Here is a 7,771-nt window from a genome sequence, read left to right on the forward strand (position 1 = left end):
CAATGCTCCTCTGGGAAATATGCAAATTGTTTCTTCAGTGAGGAAGTAGACAAACTTAGTACCACCTATTGGAAGTAGCAATTCTAAAAGTCAAAAGTAACCCTTTAATGAGCCTTGTCATATGACTTAGAGTTAGTGATCTGGCATAAATTCTATTTGCAGACACAGTGTTTCGGGATGGTTGTCCCTTGTCTACCCTCCAATAGGTGGCACTAGAGTTCATCGTCTTCCTCACTGAAGAGACAATTTGCATATTTCCCAGAGAAGCATTGCGGCTTAGTCACCTCACTACTGGCATGCTGGAATGGTGTGTCAGTATCCGCAAGAATAATAGCTTCCCCTGTAGACCCAGTCTTAGCCTCTCACACAGCCAGATCAGATCTCATATTTTGCACTGATAAGGGACAACCATCCTGAAACTCGGTGTCTGAAAATTGAGGTTCTGATCTGACATAAAACCTAAGTCATATGACAAAGCTGATTAAAGGGTCACTTTTGACTTTTAGGATTGTTACCTCCAATGGGTGGCACTAGAGTTCGTCTACATGCTCACTGAAGAGACAGTTTGCATATTTTTCATGTAGGTTCAATCCAAAAACCCACCAGAAAAGGCACCCAATAAACACTCAAAAGAATGAACTTGCTGTGTATATATCAAAGTATAATTTGTATTTCTTCAATAATACACATGAAAATAAGCAACTATGTAATATAGCTTATCAGACAAATTTTGCTTTTTTCAGTGAAGACTTTCCCATTACTGAGAGAGAAGATGGCAGAGTTGTTACTGATGACATTCTATAACGGGAGGAGGGAGGAGTTAGAGGCAGAGCTCTACCACCTCCTTCCTCTTCTATCTACATAGAGTGTCATCAGTAACCGCTGCTATCTCCTATCTCAGTAATGGAAAAGTCTTCACTGAATACAGATTTTACCTCCAAATTGAGAATTTGGCTAATGACTGCTCAATTTTGGCAGAGAAAGAAGCAAATTTGTCTAAGATACACTACTCAGACAGTTAGGGATATTTGGCTTTCGGGTGAAACTTATGTTAGGCTAAGTTCACACTTCCGTTGTTTTGCATCAGTCACAATCCGTCGCCTTGAGGAATTACGGTATCCTGCAAAATATTTTGCAGGAATCCTGTTTTTCCCCATAGACTTCTATTAGCAACGGATTGCGACTGATGATGCTGCATTGCATCCGCTGTGTCGCGGTCAGTCGTTTTTTAACTGACCGCTGGGCAGAAGCAACGCAGCCTGTAATGTTTTTTGAGCAGCGCAATCCGTAGGATATTGCTGCGCATGCGCTCTCTGGCTCCCTGCCCCCGTAACCAGGATACACATCGGGTAACCAAGCAATGCGCTTTGGTTAGTTACCCAATATTTACAGTGGTTACGTGTGCAGGGAGCTAGCGCTAAGCGGTGTATGCTGGTAACCAAGATAAATATCGGGTAACCAAGCAAAAAGTGCTTTGCTTTTAGTTACCCAATATTTACCCTGGATACGTGTGCAAGGAGGCCGACACTTTCCCGCTCGGCTCCGCCCCCTCCCGCACTCCGCATGTGTACACACTCACACACTTACACTCATAAACACTCACACACACTTGTCCCCAGCCCTGCAGTCCCCGCGGCACTGACGTCCTCAGCGCCAAGGCCCCCCTGCGCTCCGCCCCCCCCCCCCCCACACAACGGAGTCCGACAAAGAATTCTGTTCTTTGTCATCCGTTGTACGGCGCATCAGTCACATGCGTCAAGCAACGCATGTGACTGATGAAAAACAACAGAAATGTGAACTTAGCCTATAATGTTAAAAGTTCAAGCTACAGTGATATTTTATAATGAAAGTACAGCATTTAGGTAGAACCATGCAATGGTCATTTCTTCATCTCAAACAATTTATTGAAACAAAAGCCAACAACAGTGGTGGGTATACCCCCAAAAAAATAATGTCAATGTCTCAATAATTTATGTGGCCTTGAGCATCAATTACAGGTTGACAATGACTTCTCATGCTGTTCACAAGAGGAGTTATTATCTGCTGAGGAATGACATCCTACTCTTCATGAAGGGTGGCTCTCAGGTCTCTGAGGTACAGAGTTTCGAGCCTCTACATGGCGACTCAGCTGATCCTTTAGGTTTTGAGAAAGTTTAGGCCACTCCATTTGAGGTACCCCACTCCAGCAACCATTTCCTAATGATGCGACCTGGAGCATTTTCGTCCATGAAGATGAAATTAGGGCTCTGTTATTCAAGCAGAGGCACAATGACTGGATTAATGAGGTTATTCAAGCAGTAGGTGCTTGTCACTGTACTATTCACAAAGTGTAGGGCAGTCCTGTATTGACTAAACACACTTTTTACTCTGTAATACCACCAAGCCCAAAGGCTCATCTAGTGACACAAGTGGCTGATGTATTGCGCTCTCCTTGACGTCTCCAACATCATTGTAGGTCAACATTTCTGCTCAGCGTGAATCAACTTTCATCAGAGAACACCACTGAGGTCCACTGGTCCCTCTTCCAGCAAGATGATGATGCCTGTGCCTGATGCTGTCGTCAGGTACCCTTGCAGGTTGTCGGGCATGCAGACCACTCTGATGTAAACGGCTTCAAATGGTTTGACATGACACTTGGGTGCCTCTCACTTCCCTTAAATCTGCCTGCAGTTGTGTGACATTCATCATCTAGTTCCAAAAGTCATTGTTCACAATGAAGTGGTCATCAGTGTGGGATAGGATATCCACTTCTATGCCTTTCTGTGACTCTTCCAGTCTCATTGTATCTCTGTTGAAACCTGCTTATGACACTCTGTTCCGCCTGAGAACATCTTGCTTGAAGCCTCACAATGGTGAGGTACTGTAGATGAATTGTTTGGTGTCGTCTGAGTCTCATGATGTCAAAATCTGAACAGCATGATGAGGAGGACTGTTTAAAACCAATTATAATTGAACCCTGTAATTTATTGGGTGATTCATGGATCAAAGACCTGATGTGAATTTTTCCATTAAGCTCCTTGTTAGAGAACATCAAGTTGTGCAAAAAGTACTGAAACACTGAACAGTTGGACATGTGCAGTCAAAAGTTGAGAAGATCACATTAACTTCACCTGAAAAGGTCAAAGGGCATTTTGGGATTGTGCTGAAATTTCACATGAAGGCTAAATATGCTTAACTTTTTGAGTAGTGTATATTACAAAGTTGCTTATTTTCATGTGTACTATTGATTTAGGAAATAAAAATTTAAACAACGGTTATGCTTTGTCTTTTGAACTTGCTTTAACCACTTTAAAGTTCCAATGATATCAAGCGGTAAAAAGAGAATTGTAATGCTCGCGGGTGCTAGTGGGGAATGAACCCAAAGCCATAGCACACAGAAAACCTGGAGGGGCTTGGCTATAGTTTCACATGAGTCTCTGATTGTGAGAGTGTTGCTCTGTAGGTGGAAACCAGGCGCCACTCAGGAAGACTGGAGCTGCAACAGCTGGCCCCAGGGTTATGGACAGTCAATGATATGGTAGGTGCAGCCAAGAAGGCTGATGCAGCAGGCTTGGTCGATATGATACGATGCAGCAGCGGCCAGTATAGCAAACTTGGCCAACAGGGTATGATGCAGCAGCAGATACTTCAGTTGCTGCAACACAGACTAGTGTGTTCCACATTGCTAATACCAAACAGCAGCACCAGCACTTAGAGACCTGACAACTAGCAATATATAGACCACGTTGCCCAGGGACCTCCCTTAAGGGAACAAAGAAAAAAACAGCTCCAAAGACCGTGAATTGATAATAGCGGTGCCCGGAAATCCTGGACCGGTATCCAGGTGCATATAATGAAGTAGAAAATTAGGAGATTCCAGCACTGCTCACTAAAATTTAAAACATAGCTTTATTTGGTATAAATATGCATTTGAGGCATGTTGTGCCTGAAATGTGTAGACGCAGACACTTACCTGGTCTACTTATGGAGCTTAATGGATGTTTTTTTCCATGGCTTTTAACCTTTATTCCTAATAAAGCTATGTTTTAAATGTTACTAGCGGTGCTGGAATCTCCATTTTTTTTCGATTTCACCTCCCTGAAGGGGAAGGTACCCAAAAGACCTCTTTCAGCCATAGGCTAAGAGGCACTTCCGGGTTAGGGCATACTGGCCCTTTAAGAAAAGGTGCACCCGCTCCATGAGCACTCCTAGGAGTCCTGTGCGGCTTATGCAGGCCCTGGGAGGCGGTGTTAGGAATTGGTTTATTCTGCCAACCACTGACAGGGGTAACTTGCTCCACGAGTTATATTTAAGTTTAACGTGTTCCAAGAGTGATAGTATACTCGTCTGAAGGTCTAGTGTATGGTCTTTCTGTATGTGTACTCCCAGGTATTTAAAACTAGTTACCACTTGCAGAGGTGACCTACCCTCCATTGAAGTTCCAGACCCTTGTGTTAATGGCATCAATGCCGATTTGTCCCAGTTGATGCGTAGTCCAGAAAACTCCCCAAATTTATCTATAGTGTCTATAACCAACGGTAAGGTCTCTTGCACTCGATCTAAGAAGACAACCATGTCATCCGCATACAACCCTATTTGATCTGTGCGGTCAGCTATAGTGATTCCAGTGAGCAGTGGATGTGAACGAATTCTAAAGGGGGCTTTACACGCTACGATATCGTTAATGTTTTATCGTTGGGTCAAGTTGTTAGTGACGCACATCCGGTGTCATTAACGATATCGCAGCGTGTGACACTGACCAGCGACCTCAAAAATGGTGAAAATTGTTCACCATGGAGAGGTCGTCCCAAACTCAAAAATTGGTAAGGGTTGTTTATCCAGGTGGTTCATCGCTCATGCGGCAGCACACATCGCTATGTGTGACACAGCAGGAGCGAGGAACGTCTCCTTACCTGCCGCTGGCCACAATGCGGAAGGAAGGAGGTGGGCGGGATGTTACGTCCTGCTCATCTCCGCCCCTCCGCTTTGATTGGCCGGCCGCTTAGTGACGTCGCGGTGATGTCGCTGTGATGCCGAACGTCCCTCCCCCTTGAAGGAGGGATTGTTCGGCAGTCACAGTGACGCCGCCGACCGGGTAAGTACGTGTGACGCTGCCGTAGTGATAATGTTCGCTACGGCAGTGATCACAAACAATCGCATGCGCGACGGGGGCGGGTACTTACACGCTTGCTATCGCTACAAATTGCTAGCGATATCGCTACCGTGTAAAGCCCCCTTAAGTGCCAGAGCTTCAATGACAAGTACAAACAATGCTGGGGACAGTGGGCATTCATGTCATGTGCCCAGTCTCAATGAGAAGGGTGCAGACATTACACCATTGACTAGTACCCTGGCTGTCGGGGACCTATACAACATATGAATCCAGTTACTGAATTTAGGACCAAAGGCGAATCTCTGGAGGCAGGCAAACAAAAATGGCCATTCCAGCGAGTCAAATGCCTTGGCCGCGTCCTGCGAGGCCAAGGCCCACTCGTGTTCCTGGACCAGTGAACTATATTGCACTATGGTTTGACCCGTCTTATATTTATAGAGGTGTTTTTCCCCAGGCATAAATCCGGTTTGATCTGGGTGAACTATACTCAATATGACTGAATTGAGTCTGGACGCCAGTATTTTGGTAAAGATCTTGTAATCCACGTTGACTAAGGATATAGGGCGGTATGAGCCGCAATCTAGTGGCTCCTTGCCCTCCTTCCTCAGCACAACTATATGTGCTTCGTATAAGGAGGCAGGCAGAGAGTCACCAGCTAAAAAGTGTGAAAAAACATCTAAGAGAATCGGGGCCAGTACATCGCAATATTTACTATAGAATTCTATGGGGAGGCCATCTGGACCTGGAGATTTCCCCCTAGCCATATCCGAGATGGCTGTAATCACTTCCTCCAGTGTGATGTCCGCCTCCAGAAACTCACGTTGTGATCTACTCAAAGTGGGAAACTCCAAATCCAACAAGTATGCCACACAATTTTGAACTCCATGAGCATTTCTAGAAGTATATAGGGCTTTATAATATTCACAAAAGCAGTCCAAGATATCTTCAGGGGATGCAGCTATTGAACCGTCCGCCCTCTGTATACCCAGTATTGTATTTGAGGTGTTATGTTGCCTAACCATATATGCTAGTAATTTACTAGATTGATTTCCAAGCTCAAAATATGATTGTCTTGTAAAGAACAGCTTGCGTTTGGACTTGGTCTCAGAGTGCTGTATATATAACCTATATGAATGCAGCCAGGCCGCCCTATTCCCATCGGTTGGGGACGATATATATACTGTCTCCAAGTCCCTAAGTCTCCCCTCTACTATGTCATCCTCATTTCTAGTCACTCTTTTAAGATATGTTATGGTTGAAGATAAACACCCTCAAAGGTAGGCCTTAAGAGTATCCTACACCAAATTATTATTCCAGGGCTTAGAATGGGCCTCTAGGAAATCTTCTATTTGGGTCAGAGTCCTATCGCTTTGATCAATTAACTTCAGCCAAAAAGGGTTCAACCTCCAAAAGGTTTTGCTAGCATTTTGGTTAATCTTAAGAGTAAGGATCACAGGGCAGTGATCTGATATACCCCTGACCCCGTGTACCACGTCATCCACCCATGTCGCGATATTGCTCGATCCGAAAATATAATCGAACCAGGACAGCGTGTGTCTAGTAGAAGAGTGACATGTTTATTCTATTAGTATTAGGGTGCCAGAATCGCCAAAGGTCAATCCACCCACCTCCCTCCGCGCATTGCTGCAGATCAGTCAAGTTTGAGGTTGAGTGTTGTCCCCCCCGTCCATCCAAAATCTGTCCTGCTCCTTATGCATCACAAGATTAAAATCCCCCCATACATAGCACATATGCATCTGGATAATTAAGGGCAAAGCTCAGTGCCTGTTTAAGAATAGAGATGCGAGCCGGTGGGGGGTTGTAAATGCATAATAGCACATAATCTCTAGAGTCTATAGACACATATATAAACACAAATCGCCCCTCCGGGTCATGCCTTACCACCCTCGCTTCCCATCGGATGTTTATGGACCAATAGAGAGACACTTCTAGAGTACCTGTGTGGAACGCATGTGTCGACCATTGTACCCACGTTTTTTGTTTTTTTTTACTAGTCTAGCTGTCTCGTGTGCGATGAGTCTCTACTAGTACCACCAGATGAGCCCTGATCTGCTTAATTTGGAAAAATACCTTAATACGTTTTTTGGGCGATTTAAGGCCTCTGACATTCCAGGTCATAAATTTCAGCTCTGACCCCATATGATATAGATCTTTTTATAAAACCAGGATCCCAGGTGTAAGACGCTTTTTGCCCTATAATTAAATGTGGTTAACCCTGCGACAGTAATAAGCCTGTCCCTGCAAAGAAATAAAGTTAATGCATTTGTAGCTGTAAAGAAAATGAACATATATCGAACTTCAGGACCTTTTCGTAAAGTCTTGTAAAACATTTCAAACATCAATGGGGATACACCACTGAATGCAGTGACCTGGTATAGGTGGTATAAGGGTGCACAAGACAGGGCTCCCATTTCACAAGAACCAATTCCTGGCCAATTCTTCCATCACTCAAGGCACGAAGAAGTCCCATCTGCCTCCAAAGGGGGCGTCAAGCAACTGTGGAAGAAGGTCGCCAAGGGGCCCAGAAAATGTCACCTAGCAAAGCAAACTCATTGCTTCTGCCCCTTAGGTCTTGTATGTAACTGTAGCCAGTCCTCAGCCTCAGCAGGTGTAGTAAAAAACAGAGACGACCCTTTATGCACTATGCGGAGCCGGCAG

The sequence above is a fragment of the Anomaloglossus baeobatrachus genome, chromosome 1, assembly GCF_048569485.1.
Source record: "Anomaloglossus baeobatrachus isolate aAnoBae1 chromosome 1, aAnoBae1.hap1, whole genome shotgun sequence".
Classification (NCBI taxonomy): Eukaryota; Metazoa; Chordata; class Amphibia; order Anura; family Aromobatidae; genus Anomaloglossus; species Anomaloglossus baeobatrachus.